Below are 18898 nucleotides of genomic sequence, written 5' to 3'. Positions count from 1 at the left end.
ACCCCATGTGATATCCAAACCTTGGTTTTTAAATATCCCAAAGGCTATGGCAGAGTTTTACTATTATTTACAAACAGGTTTCATAGAAAAAGAAAAATAGAATTTAGACAAGAGTGATTAATAGAACATAGAATATAAGCAAGTCCTTTGAATCCAGAAATGAGCTCTTAAAATTTTTAAGACTTTTGCTCACCAGAATAAACAGTAGATTCTCAATAATAACAACTATCTGACTGACAGAGTAAAAAGGAAAGAAAAAAATCACATACACACACACAAAAAATAAATGTCTGCAGTGTATCTTATAATCAAATTCCAAAAGTATGGTTGAAAATTCTAATCCAGCCACAAGATGCTTATACAGAAAAACTATAGCATGTCTTAAACTCTGAATAAAAGCTGCACGTCTTCTTTTATTTTGAAAATAAATATCCATCTTCTTCATTTAATCTGCTCCTGGTGATAAACTTATTTGTATGTCAGTTTGCCCTTGCATTTTTCTACTAGTATTTATTTTAATTCGTCTGTTCCCAAGAGGCAAGAACTCTGTTGTTAAATTGGTCCATATACGACTCAGCACAACAGACAATTTAATGAATTTTGCCTTAATGATAATGATGGTTTAAGAACACTACTAAATTGGAAGTTTACAGATTTGCCTCCTCTTACTTGTGATGGTCATTGCATTGATTGTGAGGAACAGATGGTATGTGAGAATCATTAGCTATTTCACACAGAGATGGTGCTTTTTTAGCTTACCTCAGTCTCAAATATCACTTAACCTTATGTTTTTTCCAAATGATACATATTGCCAAGTATTCCATTAGCTAAAATCTACTAGCTTTTAAAAGTCTTACCAACAAAATATAAGTGATTATGAACAAAATGTTAAAAGTATAAGAGTGATATAAATTCATAGTAAGAATGTGCCAAAGTTTTGTTCATCTCCTCAACAATGGGCCAATAAAATAAACAAAGAGAGAAAACAAAAAAAAAAATAAGAAAAGATGATCAAAATGTATAAAATAAAAAGTAACATAACTGGAGAGAAAATAAAGGTTAGTTTTATAAAAAGTAATTAATAAAATAATAATCTTGGGAGTTATTTTCTCTAAAGACAGAAATCAATTGTATCACTACTGAAAAATAAAGAACTTACATATTATCTCTATCAATTTTCTCAAGGTTAACTTTGAAATTCACAGAATCACAGAATAGTAAATAGTAAGTGAAATAAGTTGCATTCTCTTGGAAAGTTTGATGTCCTCACAATGGACAGTGATTTATTTATGACAGTAAAAGGGCACGTAGTCATTTTGTGCCTTATTTCCAGGTTTTAAGTTTATTTAACAAATGTTAAACTTATTTTTAGTATTAAGTTCAACATGCAGTATAAACAAATGAATTGTATAATGCACAAAAAATTCAATTTTTACAAAAGCAGATTATTTTTCAATAGTTTAATTTTTAAACTATATTTTATTCTTTATATCAATAAAACTCAGATGTGTCAAGTATAAATAAGCCTAAATTTATTGTTAAAATTATAGGTATATAATACACATGCAAATATATGCATGTATATATATGTACATGCACAAAACACAAACACATTCTGACATGAATTTACCTTTTCACTTCTCTGGGACATTAAAATCTTAATCTGGGTAAAGAAAAACAGTGAAACTGAAAGTAAGAATAAATTGTAAACTATTAATGTTTATTTGGCAATGTATTACAAATGTTTTTTATGATGAGTTTGAAGAGACCACTAGATACCAATTTCTTATCCTCAAAAGATTTACGGGAAAATGTAGGACTTATACTCCATCCACCCTTGTATAAAATATTTCCAGCTATTATGCTTTTGCATAGTGAATGCTTTGTACCTATACTCAATTTTATACAATTAATCTTTGAAAAAATTCTCAAATTACTTTTGAAGCTTCTGAAATATCCTTCCCACTCTAGTTTTCTCATATTGTTTGTAGCTATTTGGTTTTCCTGCTGCCATTTGAATGTGCATGTTTTCCCTCAATGATATAGGTTTATTTGTTAGGATAGTAGCTTCATTTATGGGTCACTGGCATGATTTGGTTCATTTGTTTCCTTGATAGCTTAGATTCATGTTTGCATTTTATTTGAAAAGAGAATACATGATTCTGAAAGTGTTGCAAGGAGGAATATGTTAAATGTTAGCTCTAGGATACTAATGGTTGAGAGACTTCCTTTAAATTACTGTCATAATAAATTGCTTGCTGCTTTCTGAAACTAATCAGAGCTAAACACTACAGCTATTGTGCAATTTCAAGTTTCAGTCATTTCAGAGCATTTGAAATCATGTGTTGCTTTTCTGTTTAGTCAGGTGATAGGAAAATGCATTAAAATTCTCAAGATGTATTTATGAATGAATAAGGAATATGTTTAAGACCTTAAATTGTTTTCCACTCACTATCAAAAAACTAAGAAGCTTTACATCACATTACTTTTTAGGTCAACATTTTAGTAATAAGACCTCTTTCTTAGTTATCATCTTTTTGGTTAGCTACGCATCATTTGATTATTTTTGATAACCTGCCAAAATTATTCATAAAAAACATTCTTGAATGTACAGTCTGTATAGACTCTTGTCCACAATCCTTTTTAACACAGTATATTAACCCATAGACTTTGAATCACATCTAATTTGCAATCGAACTGTTGTTGATCAATATTACAAAACCTTGTATACAGTGAGTTGTAGGCATTCAAAAAAGAATTTCCTTAGGCTACCAAAATAATTAGTAATTCCCATAGTTAGAAATGATATACCCCTCAATTTCCACATGTCCTCAATATGTAAAATAATGCATGGAGAAAACTAAAAATTCAACCACTTGGAAAGAAACACATGAAACTTGAGAGGCAGGCTGTCCAATCTAGTCAAAAACAGCTAGTATGTGGCTATTTAAATTTAAATTAATGAAAATCAAATAAAACTAAAAATTCAATTCCTCAGTCATGCTAAAATATTTGAAATATCCAATGGCCAGGTATGTCTAGTAGCTGCAGTGGTATATAGTAAAGATTGCTTTAATTTGGGGGTGGGGGGAGGCAGCACTAAACTAGAGCAGTCAGTATCAGCTTCTCCATTAGACCCGCTCCAATGTGTTGACTTTTATTCAGATTTTACCTATATTAGGAGAAAGAGGAAAGGCACAATGATCATTTAAAAAATATACAGATTGCTTTTATAATTTAGAAAATTTATACTGCTTCCTTATTTTGTGCATTTTTTCTACAGCAAGAACTGAAAATAATATATTAAAATCTACTGACAATTGCTTCCTGAAGGTTTAAGCACCCAAATCCATATGTTGAAGCCTTAACCTTCACTGTGATGGGATATGGATATGGACCATTGGGAAGTGACTAGGTTAGGTGAAATCCTGAGGAAGGGCCCTCATGTTGTGTTCAGAGAGCCTGTGAGAAGAGACATCAAAGAGTTTACATGTTTTTTCTTCATGTAAATACAGTGAGAAGTTAGCCATCTGCAAGCCAGAAGAGAGACCTTAACAGAATCCAACCATGCTGGCACTCTGACCTCAGACAACAAACCTCCAGAACAGTGAGAAAATAGATTTTTTTTTTATTTATGTCCCTTGAACTATGGTATTTTCTTGTGGCAATCTGAGCTAGACAGCATCTTGCAAATGATATATAACAAAAGCATTAGGAAAAAAAAGTCTTAGATCCTTTTATTCCATATTGAGATTTGAGAGTGAGGACTCAGCTGGGCATGGTGGTACATGTCTGTAATCTGAGTGACTCAGGAAGCTGAAGCGGGAAGATAGTAAGTTTGAGTCCAGTGTTGGCAACTTAGTGAGACTTTTTTTTGAAAATAAAAAAAAAGTAAAAAGGAATGGAAATGTAGCTCAGTGGCAAAGCACTCCTGGGTTCAAACTCCAGTACTGTAGAAAAAGTTATAGCACAGTTTTAAATTCTATTGGCCTGTGGGAAAAACTGTGTCCTTGATGTCCTACAGAAGCATGCCAGCTCAATTTCTCTTGCCTGCACTCTGGTAACCAGTCTTTAAATTGTATGATTCACACCCTGAGTTTTTTTTTTTTTTTTTTTTTTTTTTTTTTATTTGCCTTTGTTCTGTATGATGTCATCTCTGGAATTCCCACCTCACCCCAACTCCACATTTAAAATTACTCTCAATCTTAGCATTCCTAATATACATTGAGTCATTTTATATGTGTACTTTATTTGTTAATTATACTGGTTTATAAGCTTCTTTAGAGTAGAAGTTGACAGGTTACTAGTATCACAGAACCAAGTATATATTATGTGTATAATTATATTACAATACTTAAATTGATTATGATCAAAGTGTCAATGTTGAAATATATCCCTTATCTTTCAAAACAGGGAACTTAATGAAAAATAGCAGGCCGATATCTTTAAATAAAATTTCAAACACATACAACAATCAATACATATCTATCTCTGTGTGTGTGTATATATACTTAATTTGGAAATAAAGAAGTCTATCATTTTACCATATTTGTTTCAGATCTTTTCTTTTTTAGATAAACAAGGCAGATACATCGATCTTTCCCAACCCAAAAACACTACCTTGAATTTGCTCTGCTTCCTCATTCATGTTTTTCAACTTTTGTGACAAACATGTTTATTTAAAGGCTGATATTTAAATACATGTATCCTATTATGCAAAAACTCTCTTTTCAAGGTGGGTTGTAAATACCCAGGTTAGTACTTTCCAAGATTTTAATTATAAATGAATGCCTTTGCTTGCTGTTTATAACCCAGGAACATCAAAGAAAAAATATTAAACAAGTAGAAAATCTTACTACTTTTTTCTTAATTCTTTTGTTAAGGAAAAAAATTGCATTCCCTTGTGAATTTTTTATTTTTTATTTTAATCATTTTCACTGACTTCACAAATAAACAATGAGTGCCAACTTCACTTTCAGGATAATTAATTCCAATTACCTAGGCCAGATTTGCTATTGGAAAAATGCAAATTGTGGTCAACCCATAAAAAATATAACCAAAGGTCTAACAGGTTATATATGCTGATTTAAAAGCTACATATTTAAACAAGAGTTGGAGTATTAAAGATACATGGAGTATTTCTTTATAAACCTCAAGACGGAATCAGTGTAGTAAGAGTTCACTTATTGAGGGACTTTTCGTGGCAGGGCAGTTTACTAGTTGCAGTGGAGATGCTGAATTCTATACCTGTAAGGGGTTACAATATAGTTGGTGACAAAATAAGACAATTGAAACACTGGTGAGCACTACTAACCTTGTGTAATTAAATCTAGAAGAGTGTTCTGCAAACTATAAATCCTATTGGATTTGTGAGTAAAGAACAATCAATGAGACCTGAAATAGCCAAAGAATGTGTAATGAGAGATAGTGATTTGAAGAGTGAGCAGGATTTGCGTAAGTCAGGGCAGGAAGAACATTGCTGGCAATGGAATCCCCTAATTAGGGTTGCCTGGTGCATATTGGAAAATTGTAAAAATAAATTTGATTTAAAACAAACAAAAAGAAGATAATGGAATTCAATGTGAACTACATTTAACTTCTTGAAAATGCTGAAGCATTTATATTCCTTTCTTTTTGGTCAACCCTTAATAATAATGATCAACTCTTAATACATTTGTATTCTTCTCTTTCACATTTTGAAAAAAGAGGTCTGCAAAAGTTCTAGAAATGTTTTATGTCAAGTAATATAACTTTCTTGGACCAAAAGTGTAGGTTAAAATAATCTTTAGGGGTGGGTTTCATTAACAACCATTCCACCAGATGTGTTAGAGGAACATTCACAAATTTATCAGGAAGAGAAATGAGGCATAGAAAAATAAACTGGTTCAGCCATCAGCAAACAGTGCTTCTGGGACAGAGCTGAAGAGAATTCTAAGATTGGAGGAAACATTCAGAGGCCATCAATTGCCTTTCTCATTTGTCTGTAAATTCTGTATTATTTAATGACCTCCAAAAGAGAAAAATCCTGTGTCCTTTCTTACTATCTTCTCAAAAATTTGAGCCTGCATTAGTTATCTCTACCAAAAACTGCTTCTTCATGACTTAAACCCACCTAAACAAATAAACCTAACCCCAACAAACAGGTTTCCTAATATTTTCAGTTACTTGCACATAAACAAACAACAACCCTGGTGGTTTTATTCAATTCCAATGTAGAGTTTAAGATCATGTCCAATATGGAGCCAGGAGTTTTAATAACATCTCTGTTTTTAGACTTCAAGAAACCAGATAAGGTAGAACAAAGTTTCCTTAAACAGAATGTGAATATAGGTGGCTCATTTTACAAACTTTGTTTCTGTAGGGTTTAGTGTGTTCCTGTGTCTGGCATGCTCTGTTTTGAAAAGCAGTTGAGTTGATAAGAAAAACATATGTCATCCAATTAGGAGTCATTAATCATTACTCTACTGCTCTACTCCAGATTTCTGTGTCAACTCACCTTCACTCCTAAATGGTACATTTCAGACCCTAGAATAGAAAGAAAATGTGATGTTATTTATCATCACATATCTCAAGAAACTTTCAGAACCAAAATTTCATAAACAGAAAAAATATTCTATACATTCTACTGCCATTCAAGCAATTTTTAAGTATAATGGCAATGTGAAATTTTTACATATTGTTAAAATAAATAATTCAATGAGACATTTGTAAAAGAAAACATCTATATTTACCATTGCAGAGAGGGAATTTTTAACTGGATAGAAGAAAACTGCATAAGTATTTCCTTTCCTGGGTTTCCATCTAGAAAACAAATTTAATTTGACTAAAGATAATTAAGAAAGAAGCTGAATTACAATTATATGCATACTTTTTGTGATTAACACTACTTTACCCAAAGATCAATCAGATTTCATTCTCTCAACTTCCATGAGACATTGCTCCAGCAATATCCCCCAGCAATTTCATGGTTTTCCTCACTATTGAATCACTGCACATATAGACTTCGGCTTTCAGATCTTTCAGGGTTTGCCTCAGTGGCAGAGGGTGATCTTGCCTAGGACATACCCTTCAGTGTGGATACACATACAGTGACAATTCATCCTAGGTTATAAAGATCCAGATATTTATACCCAGTTGAGGATACCCTTGCCACTTCATTTACATCAAGGTGCTCCAGGGTGAGCCGAGTTTCTTTGAGCCTGCACCTCACCTCAGTTTCTTCCTTTACCCTACCTTCTCTTTTCTCCTTTTACAGCTGCTGTTCCTCATAAACATCCAACACAACAGAGTTAATCTCAGTGTCTGCTTATGTTGAATGCCACCTTCAAAGACATTCTTGTCAAGGTCATTTTAGTGGTCTTTACACTGCTAGATCCGATGATCAATTTTTAGTTCTCAGCTTACTTATATTACTGATCGGCCTTCCAAATTCTTCTCATGCCTCCTCTTTTTCAGTCCATTCGTACAGTATAACAAAGTGTTCTTTTAAACACAAGATAATTTATCTCCCTCTTCTGATCAAAACTTCCCAATGCTTGCCACCTCAACCTGAGAAGTAGCCAATGTCCCTATAATGCTCTTCAAAGGCTCAATACAATACCTCCTTTACCACCATTTGAATTTGTTTCCTAGAAATTTCCCCACGTTCAATTTGCTTCACCTACATTAGTTGGGTATGTACCAATCATGCTCCTATCTATTAGAGTACCCTAATCTTGACTGGCCCCCTCAATTGTCTATACCCCAATACTGCTTTTGCAGAGAGACGTTATCTAACTCATACTATTCTGGCCGCCCTCCATACATTCCTTTTTCTTAGTCTTCTGCTTTATTTTTTCCATAGCAGTTTTCACCCTCTGACACAGTATGTACTGAAGGAGTGAAGGTTACTTGTTCCCTATTGTAATTACAAAATTAAACACATTAGTTCAGGAAATAAATAATCATTGAATAAGCCATTTAATAAATCAATTTCCATTATTGTAATATATTTTCTTGGGAATGATAGAGCTATATTGGGCATAAAATATATAGTAGCCTAATAAATTACAATATGCTAGAAATCCACAGTAACAGCATACAGTTCTGAAACAAATAGATCAACAAGACTGGCCTATTGTTTATTTAATTACTCTCAAGAATGAATGCCTTGCCAAAGCTGTGGTACTGGGCAGATGGCTCAAACATCCTTTGCTTGGGAATTTTTCTAAAGTTCAGGAATGTTCTAAATTCTGTCATTACATTTGGGAATCAAAGTCAAGTTTTAAAACTGCAATTCTATTTTAAGAAAGGGTTAGAAGTTTCAGTCATTATGAAAATGATTTGGATACATAATAGTTTGCAAAGAAGATAGGCTGATGGAGATGTTCTTTCCAAAAGCCAGTATAGTTATAAAAAAATATATGTAAGTAAATAAACAAAGACTTGTGCTAATGTTATGGTAAATGCCCCTAAATACAGAATCCTAAGTAGCATTTAATCAACCAGACACTGACTAATGGAAAGAGCCAAAAGCCAAAGGCTCCAAGGATCTGGAACTACCTGCCAATCTGAGTCTTTTTGTCTAAATTTTGAGTATGTATATTGTAATAACAAAAAGTACAACCAAAGGACATTGTGGCTACATTGACCCTCATGTACTTAGATGCTTGAATTATAATTGTCTTTGGGGATAAAACACAAAGCAAAGAAAAAATGCACATTCAGATTCCCAGTTAAATGTCGATCATGCTAGGGAAAAGATGAATATCTAGCTACTTTCACCTTGTCTTCATCAGAAAAGCACTAAAGCTGAGTCCTTCATGATGGACTCAAATTTTCTTATCCATGCAATTGTAAAGGAGAGATATAGGCTTTGTCATTTGGAATGAATAAAACATTAGGAATGATTGATTTAAGAAAAATTATCTAAAGAATATTACAGTTGGTATAACCTCTTTCCGAGTCAAATGAAGAACCCAGTTTCATTCAATAAATAGAAAAGTTTTTTTACTGATTTACAGAATGTTGTTACATTTTAAATTAAAAATCATATGAAAAATATGTTTTATAACCTAAATATTAATGGCATTGAGTAAATTTGTAATTATATGTTTAGTTCAGATATGCCTTTAAGAAAATATTTTAATTTAAACCATTTGACTTTGACTTGTTATGTTGTCTGTGAAAAGGGATCAATGTCCTAACTATGAAAGTAAACTAAGATTAAAACACAAAAGGATCTTTTACTAAAGACTATAGGTAATTTAAAAGAACTATCAATAATACCCAAAATATTGATAGCTAACATTTTTCAAGTGCTACTCATTGGCCAGTTTTCTAAGTGTTTTCCAGATATTTTTCTTTATAACCCACTTTCCCTGAGGAGTTAGGTACTCTCATGATTCCCATTTAGAGACAAGAAAGAGACTTTGAGAGCCGTGCTTTCTGAGAAAAGGCATAGAACGGCGGGTGATGGCACTAGAATCTTGAACTAGTCCAAGTACAGGCTTGGACTTCAGACCCCATGTCTTTCATCACAACCCTATTAACACTAATGATTAACTTAGGGAATAAAAGGTTGAAATAGAAAGCCCAGCAGCAAGCCTATCTTCATGGTGCCAGCAGAAATAGTTGTAAATAGCAAAATTCAGAGAATCTTCGGGTCATTTTCTCTCCCCAGTGTCAAATAAATGTAGTTTTGACAGAAGGAATCCGTTGACTTGGCTTTTGCTGGCAAAGTCATCCTGTAGCTACTGTATACTACAGGGAGGTTCTTGGCCAGAGTCCTTGCCAGCGTTGTTTTAGAGCACTCTTAATCATGTACTCCCAGCAGAGGTTCAAACCACAACAAAGCACATTAGACCCAGTCTCCACAGCTCAGCAGGTTTAAGGAAAATTTAGAGGACAGAGCCAGGCTCTCTACACCCTCTTACTGCCATATCATATGGATTTGCTCTCAAGCAATTATTTTAGGAGTTGGACTACACAGTGAAATTCTTAAATATTCTGGAAAAATACACTAGTGGTTACTTTTTCTAAAATTCAAATTAGATAATTTTGCAACAAATTAGAAGATAGCAGCAAATGTTATGGAATGGCCAGGTGGCAAACTGATTTTATAAGAAACTATTGTGCTTCACACCCCCTCTTCAGACACACAGAAGCATTGCATCCATCTTTTTCAGGCTACATATTCTCATCTTTAAAAAGTTCACCCTTTCTTTTGAACTCAGCTCTGCCTGCTTTTTGCAAGAAACTCTGAAATAAATAATTTCTAATCCTATGAACAATAGACCTGCACAACCAATTTCTTGAAAGGATACTATCACATTAGCATCTTTCAAGGGTCTTGTAGCAAATTCACTTTGATTTTGAATGTTAATGGTGTTCAGAAATAAGGTATAAATTGCAGCAAACCCATGCCACCTACCTCACTCTCAACATCAAGGGTAATAGTACATAATCTAGAAATTAGCCTGATTGTAAAAAGAAATAAGAATCAAAGATCCCTAGGTAGAAAGAAAACTAGACTATGGGAATCAAGAAGATAAAGAGAAGGGATTAAGAGAAATGGCAATCCAAGGATAACATAAAGAAGGTTGGAATCCTAAGCATGCTGGTGGACAATCCTGTGTCCTTTGCTTAAAGGAGAATACTTATATCTTATGTAATACCGCACCCCCCCCCATATTAGTAGTTTGAGACAACCAAGCATTTTCACCTAGTTTCTGTGGAATAGGAATTCCAGCAGGGTTCAAGGGTGTCTCTGGCTCAAGGTCCTCTGATTTGATTTTAGTCAAGCTGTCAATACAGGCAACAATCATCCTAAGGCTCACCTGAGGATAAAACATCTATTTACAAACTTACTTGTACGGTTTTTGTTAGAATTTAGCACATAGACCTCCAAGCCCATACTTATAGACCACTGCATAGGTCTACTTCAGGACACAGCAATTGGTATATCCTAAGAAAGGGAGATTTACTGGAGAGGGAAGGAGAGACCAGGCCTCAAACCTAAATCACAGTCTCTTTATAACTTAATATTGGAAGTGACATCCCATAATTTTGCAATATCCTACTTAGAAGCAAGACACCGAGTCTAACCAAACTGAATGACAGGGATATACAGGGTAGTGAACACTAAGAGGCCAGGATCATTAGAACCTAACTCACAAGAAGGTACCTAACTAAAAAGGGCACATGAAAGCTGGAGCAAGAATTACAGGGAGAGGCAGGGAGGGCCTACCTTCATTATAACTCTATCTAATTAGTATCACTAATATTCTACTTTGTATAGAAGTCACCTGGAGATTGTGATAAACCCATAGATGCCCATGCCTCACCACTACAAAACTCAAGTCAAGACAACTGAGGTGTTTATATTAAACAATTATTCCTAGTTCTAAAGATAAAGACAGACTCCCAAAGAATAATACTTGGAGACTTCAACACCCCATTTTTCTCAACAGATAGGCCATCCAGGCAAAAAACACAATAAACACACCTGAGTTAAAGCATACCACAGAGCAAATGCAACAGATACTTATGAAAGATATTATCCAATAGCAGTAGAATACACATTTTCTCAAAAGCAAATGAAACATTCTCCAGGACAGATCATACATTAGGCCACAAATCAAGTCTTAATAAAGTCGAAAGACCTGATTGTGTACCTTCTCAGACCACAAAGAAATAAAATGAAAAATCAATAAAAATAAGAAGAATTTAAAGTATAAAAATTCATGGAAACTGAAGGGGATGCTCCTAAATGATGAATGAGTCACTCAAGTAATTAAAAGATAAATAAAAATCTCTATAAATAAGCACGTAAAATGACAACAGAACATATCAAAATGTGTGGGATACAGGAGAAGCAGAATTGAGAAGGAAATTTATAGCAATCAACACATACATCCAAAAAATATAAAAATCTCTAAAACCTAACAATGTACCTCAATGGCTTAGAAAAGCAAGAAGAAACAAAAGTCAAAATTAATAGAAGGAAAGAAACAAAGATCAGAGTATAAATAAATAAAACTCAGATAAAAATATCAATTAAACAGTTGAAGTTTTGAAAGGACAAAGAAAATTGACAAATCTTTAGATTAATAAAGGATAAAAGAGAGAAGACAAATAAAATCAGAGATGAAAATGGAGATTTACAAGTGATACCACAGAAATGCAAAGATCACAAAAAGGTCCTATTTACAATTATATGATAAGAAACCGGGAAACCCAGGAATAGAAAAATTCCTGAGCATAAACAACCTGCCAAAACTGAATCAAGGAGAAATAGAACATCTAAATTTTCAGAAATGTTACTTAAGTACAAGCTTTCTTAATTATAATAATTTCTCCTGAAACTCTGTAGTTTTATCAGTTAATTTCTTGTACTTTTGTTAGTAAAATTTTGAATTGATTTCACTTCTCTTTTTGGTAAATGATGCATATTTACACTATAGATGCTTGCAAGAATTTATTCCTGATCTTTGTACTTAATTAGTTAACCAGAAAGTGTCAAGAATCATGGATTTGTCTTTGGATATTTTACTTGCAATTTTATAAGGCACTTCATCTTAGGCTTACTGATTCTTTTTATTTCTTGTAAAGCCAGGGTTGCAAACTCCAGTAACTGCAGTGCTTACATAAGTAATATAAACAAGTAGAGTAGGTTTTCAGGAAATACATAGCCCTACTTGAAGAAAGCAGTTATCCTCTGGCCCTGAGAAATAGATATCTTTTGGAAATGGGGATTAAGTATACCCAAATAGCTTAATTTTTCAGGGCTAAATCATCCAATTTAAATCTTGGCTTCAATTTTTCTAAAAAAACAAGATTTTCCAATCTAAATACAATATATTCTCAGGCCAGGTACTACCATTTGACAACATTTAAATATTTCTTAATGGATCTTTAATTGATTCTCCCATTCAGCCAATATTTATTGAATGACTAGGATGTGTCAGTCATTTTCTAGGTTCTAGGTATATAGTGGTTAATAGCAGATTTTTCTTTTAGGAAATACTGTTAGTTGAATCTTTCCCCATTGCAGTTTTTCTGAATTTATTCAGAAATATCTTGAGTTGAATTGTCATTATCTGTACTCTGAATTTCACCTTCTTTCCTATGTGACATTTATTTCTCTTTTAAACTTTATCATCCACACCCTTGGCTCAATTTTCTGAAATGTTAGATGTGTTCTTTATCCTTTATTTTAGGATAAGAACTTTATTCTACAATGTAGAGTCTTTTTAGTCCTCCTTTATTTTATACAACTCCTTTCCTTATGTTCCTATTTAATTGCATACTATTTAAAGTCATTTTTTAACTTCTCTTCTTTGGAATATGCAGAAACATCCCTGTCACCTATGCTATAATACTTGTTTGTAGCCTCTATTTAGGTTAGTTTGTGTTTTTTTCCCCATTTAAAATTCTTTATTTTTAATTGAAAAAAATATTTTATTTTTTACTTAAAACAAAAAACAAACAAACAAAAAATAAATAAACAAAACACCTTTTACATCAACCCAGTGTTTGCCCTCAGGGTGCCTATTTAATGATTTTATTTTAACCATATCTTGAAATATTTGTAATTCATTATCCTAGAGATTACTTAATCACTAATCTCATCTCAATATGTCAAGAACTATCCTGGAAATGTGAAGATAGAATCCAGTCTTCCAATTATGCAAAAAATAAATTAAAAAATTAAACTAATAAAATATAAAGCATGATGGAATAGTCTAGAAAAATGGTATGATGTCCTTCCTTAATTTTCTTAATGCATTGTCCAAAAAGCTGTATTATTTCAGGAAGGTAAAAATCTAGATACCATCTTTGCAGTTTATTTTCACTTTCATTGAACACAGTTGAAACTTCAGAAGTTTTCATTCATTACCTAAAATACCAAGAGAAAAAAAACTGTCAGAGAAAGATGTTTGACAAGTCAGAATATACCCTAGTCAATAACAATGAGGGTAAAATTATTCATGTGGGATTCCAGATAAATTTTCTCAAAATTTATGAATGGCTAGGTGAACAATATGCCTATAAGAACACAAAGAAAAAAATATTCCCAATCAGTTATTCAAAAATATAAGAGACCTAACCAAGAAATATTAATAGGAAAACTGGATTATCACATTTTGCTAAATGTATATGTGACAGTATTCTTGTACCATGTTTGTACAAAATGTTCTTGATATAAAAATGTGTTGCTATATTCAAGTACCTGTTGACATTTTAGTTATCTTTCACTTTCTTTATTCTTATTTTTGTATATTTTCAAGATAATATAACAAGCTTAAGGGGATTTATTAGATCCAGGTGGTAAATAAAACAAGGTATTTCTAATTTCTTGAGGGGTTCAACACTATTAACTAATTGGTGACAGCATTTGATCACAAGTCTCATCATCACAAATATTTCATCTAATTGTTTAAATCATGAATGGGTCATTGATAGTTTTCTACTTAATTGACATCCCCTTGCTATTATGATAACATTTGGTTCATCTTTATTTATAGTATGATGTAAAATTTCCTCTTTATCTCTAAGCAAACATAAGAGATACAAAGGGAAATGAGAAAGAGGCTGTTATCTAAATCTCTGAATCTGTGCATTTATTTATTTAAGATGTAAGAAAAAATCTGAGAGAATAAAAAAATGTAATATAAAATGAAAACAAAATTAGGTAGAAATAATAATGAAGGTAGAAAAGAGAAAAGAAGTTTCACAGAAAAAGAAAGGGATAAAGAATTAGATCATTAGAATGAGAGATTATTCAGTTCAAATATCTTATCACTTATGCATTTATCAGACACATATTTACTCCATCTAAATGTGCCAAGAACTATGCTGGGAGTAGGAAGATAGATCTCCGTCTTCCAAGCAGTCCTAGTGCAATGAACAAGAATAGAAAATAAATGACTTTTTTCCCCTATGTTACAAAGAATCTTTAGCTTCCTAAGCAACTGTATCTCAACTGACTTCAGGGGACTAAAAGCTATACAGCCAGTATGAATCAGAATTTTACAATTTATCAAGAAAATAGCATAATCTCACATTTTTTACAAATAAACTATTCATAGTGTCATTGTAAAAATAATTGCAAAATGTTATAGAGGATAGAGAAGAAAGAAATTAATTATGTTTGGTCTGAGGTCTTAAGGAAGTTGGTCAAAGGAGACTTCAGACAAGAGGTTACAGAATTACATGATTTTTCTCTTTTGTTTGATTGTTTATAAATAAGATTTCCAGGTATATCAGAAGCAAAGGACATTTCAAACAGTTAAGAAAACATGCACAGAACTTGGGAGGAAAGAAAGCTGTTGTATTCAGGAAACATAAAATCAATGGGTTAGAGTAGAACCTAAATTCAGAGGACAAGGATTTATACACTTTTCAGAAGACCCATGTAACTGTCTAAGCAAGGGGGGATGCTAGTGGAATCAGAAACTTGATTTTATGATTTACAAAGTGCAAGTAAAATACTATTTTATTCTATAACTCATTAGGTTCTGGATTTTTCTGTCTTTGCTGATGGCAAAAGAGATGAATGCAAAGTGGATAAACTTAACCTGGGAAATTACAAAGTAAATTAGGTTTCAACTGGCTTAAAATACTTTTTCATGTTGAATTCTTCAGTAGTTCAAAGCCCAAAATTAAAATGAAGTCAGCATCCTCTCTCACTCCCCTTTCTTAAAAATGTTTCTCCTCCTTTTTCATACAAATCTATGAAGTAGCCTCTCTTCATGTGTAGTCTATTCCATGGGGACTAAAGAGATCCATGGTTTCCAAAGTTTTGATTTCAAGATCCCTTATGTATCAAAAAGTATTAAGAAATCTAAAAAGATTTATTCATGTGAGTTATGCTATTTATGTATACTACCAATATATACCATATTAGGAATTTTAAAGCATTTATTTAATGCATTTGCATTTTGTTTTAAAAATAACAGCAAAGCTTCTTTACATATAAAACAAATAACTTTTATGGAAAATAACTCTATTTCTCTCCCCCAAATAGTGCTATGAATGTCATTATTTTATGTTTTGCAAATCTCTTCAATGTCTACATGTCTTGCTTAATAGATGCAGTTTGAGTCTCATAATATTTTTTCATTTTCATTGAGGTATGTTGTTTTAGTTGAAATATTGGCCTTTTCACATAATTATAGCTATCTCTTTTTCGATACTTGCAACAACACTAAACAACTGAAATCTTAAAAGTAGTACCTTTATAAAATGAAATTGTATAAATGAGTTTTGCATTTATTTTGTACTCAAATTTATTCTGTAATTTGAATAAAGTTTCCTCTCATGCATGACTTTGTAACATCTTTTGGAAAATATTGGTTGAATGAGTTATGCAGATTATCCAGATGTTGACACATTTTATTATGCAATACATCAAAAAACATATTAATATCACCATTGTTCTCATGAGAAACATCTGTCAAGCTTAAGGTAGAAAATAAGTTTTTTCAATGCATTAGTTTTCTATTGTTGCTATAACAACTTACCAAAACTTAGCATCTTAAAAGAACTCAAGTTTATGATCTCACAGTGTGTCATTTAGAAGTCCAACTGAACTCAGCTGTTTCTTCTGCTATGTGTTTCACAAGATTGAAATCAAGGTGTTGGCCAACTTGGTCTGTTATCTGTAGTTTCTAGGATATACTCTGCTTTGAAGCTCAATCAGATTGTTGGCAGAATCCAGTAACATGAGGCTGTGGGTCTGCAAACCCTGATTCCCCAAAACCCCTCAACCAGGAAAGCTCTGAGGTCCTTAGACCCCTGCCTTGCTCACCATGAGGCTCTCTCCATCTTCCACCTGCAATATCATGTAGAGAACTTCTTATTTTCTCTGATGTCCTCTTATGCTGTATCTCTTCTGCTTCCACAGGGAGAACGTTCCCTGCTTTTATGGGCTTATGTAATTAGATTAGTCCCAATGGGGAAATCCAGGATAATCTCCCTATTTTAAGGTTTGCAATCTTAATTATATTTTCAAAGTCCCTTTTTCACAGAATATATTATGTTCATATATTCTCTTAACTTGCAGAGAGGGAATATCATTCTGTCTATCATACCAAACTTACTTTTTTCCTTGAAAATTCTTATTTTAATTACTGGAAATATATATAGTCTGCTATTTTTCTTGAAATGATAAGCTCACTTTATTCACTTTCAAAAAAGTCTCTATATGATTCCCAAGCCAAATAACCATACTTTCTCTGTCAATTGTTTCAAATAAACACAGTGATACAACATAGAAACAGCTAATTTAGGTTGCAACTCAAAAAGTCAGAAATGTATTTTTTCTTGAGAAAAGCATCATAACCTGTCACATAGAACCTTGTGCACAAAAATGAAAAGATATGTACTCTAGGGTCAAAATTTATACAGTTATCAATATTTACTTCTTCCTCAAGGACACTCTTAAGTGTATTTGGCAGGTTTTTAATCTAAGTGCATGCCAGTAAAGAACTCAATGACTTTTAATGCAGTTTTGTGCCCCAGACTTGATCTGTGCTAAGACTTCAGCAGTTTGGGTATTGTTTTTGTGTTTTCTTTTAAGGCTGTTTGGGCTAACTTGTGCTCTATTGGTGATTTAACACTTGAGGTCACTCATCTATCCATAGTCAAAAGTCATCTGAGGTTACAGACATCTAAAGAATCAACAAGTTAGACTTTGAAGGTGACTATCTCACATCACTGGGTGAATGCTATTGACTGGCAGCTCAGCTGAGGTTCTGAATCTTAATGCCTGCCATGTAACATCCCCATGAGGCTTAAGTTTCTCAATATATTGAGTTTGGAGTTTCTTCGAAGAGCAAGTGCTACAAGAGGCAAGAAGATGACCTTGTATGTTCTTTAGGGCCTATTCATAAAAACCTGCAACATATTATTTCTTTGACATTATATTGGTGAAAGCAATCACAGCATAGGATTCAAGAGGAAAGAGACATAATTCCCACCTCACAATAAGAGGATTATCAAAGATTTGGTAATGAAAGTTAACCTTTACTCCACTACTGCCTCATTGAATCTTGAAAAATTTAAATTTAATGTCTACCATACTGTCCTATAGTTACTCATGGTTATTCATTGGGAGCTAGCCAGTTATTCTGGGTTGGTTCCTGGATATTCTGCCACTAAATTTGTCTTAATACATTGGAATTGCACTTGTTTTGAAGTCCATGGTCCCTAAAATCCCACTCTGATCACATTGTGAAGCCCTCTTTTTTTTTAATCCAAGCCATTTTGTTGCATACCAGTTCTCTCAGTACAATAGTATCCTGCTCCCAGGATATCTGTGGACTTCTGAAAGTCCTGTGAGCTTAGTATCAGCTAGGTAGTTCAGAAAAGTTCTCTCAGGTGAAATCTACCAACACTGTCTGCTAAGCACTCTATCAACTTTTAAGCATTTGGAGATAAGATGCTTCTGTAATAAGCTTGTAATTTGCATAGGTTGCACATTAGGAAGAATAGAACAAGTGCTTCTCTTCTGAAATCCCCCTTAACAAAATCCCATTAACTCTGTCTGCCAACTGTTGTGATTTGACCTGAGCAATGGAAGAAGTGCAAGGGTCCTCATGTCCTACCACCTGCATTTCTCTCACTTTCTCTTTCCTTGGCTTAATCTCTCAACTGCAGACAGTCTTTCTATACCTGCTTCATGTCAAGTAGGACTATTCCTTAAATTCATTCCTCTAGCCTATAGTTAGTAGTAAAAATAATACAGATTTTCAGAACTAATTATTGATATATAAAACAAAATACTTATAATTTTAAAAGGAAAACACTATGCTTTATAAACAAAGTATGAATTTCAAGGATTTTTTTTTTTTTTTTGCCACATGCAGTGGCACACACCTATAATTCAAGAGGCTAAGGCAGGAGAATCGTGATC

The 18898-nt window shown here is 32.9% G+C and overlaps 1 long non-coding RNA gene across 1 annotated transcript; it reads right to left on the bottom strand.

The window, feature by feature from the left end:
- Positions 1 to 1538: 1538 nt before the first annotated feature.
- On the bottom strand, positions 1539 to 16876 carry LOC124107679 (uncharacterized). Its single transcript, XR_006856498.2, has 5 exons — positions 16793 to 16876; positions 13814 to 13879; positions 6732 to 6801; positions 6497 to 6525; positions 1539 to 3172 (listed from the first exon to the last, which is right to left on the bottom strand). It is a non-coding gene; the product is annotated as an uncharacterized LOC124107679 (long non-coding RNA).
- Positions 16877 to 18898: the final 2022 nt, after the last annotated feature.

This window comes from Marmota monax, unplaced genomic scaffold (genome assembly GCF_021218885.2).
Source record: "Marmota monax isolate L192 unplaced genomic scaffold, Marmota_monax_Labrador192_F-V1.1 WCK01_AAM20220418_F8-fsc00097, whole genome shotgun sequence".
Taxonomy (NCBI): domain Eukaryota; kingdom Metazoa; phylum Chordata; class Mammalia; order Rodentia; family Sciuridae; genus Marmota; species Marmota monax.
The sequence above is the reverse complement of the archived record's forward strand: the minus strand, read 5'-3'. Positions and strand labels throughout refer to the sequence as shown.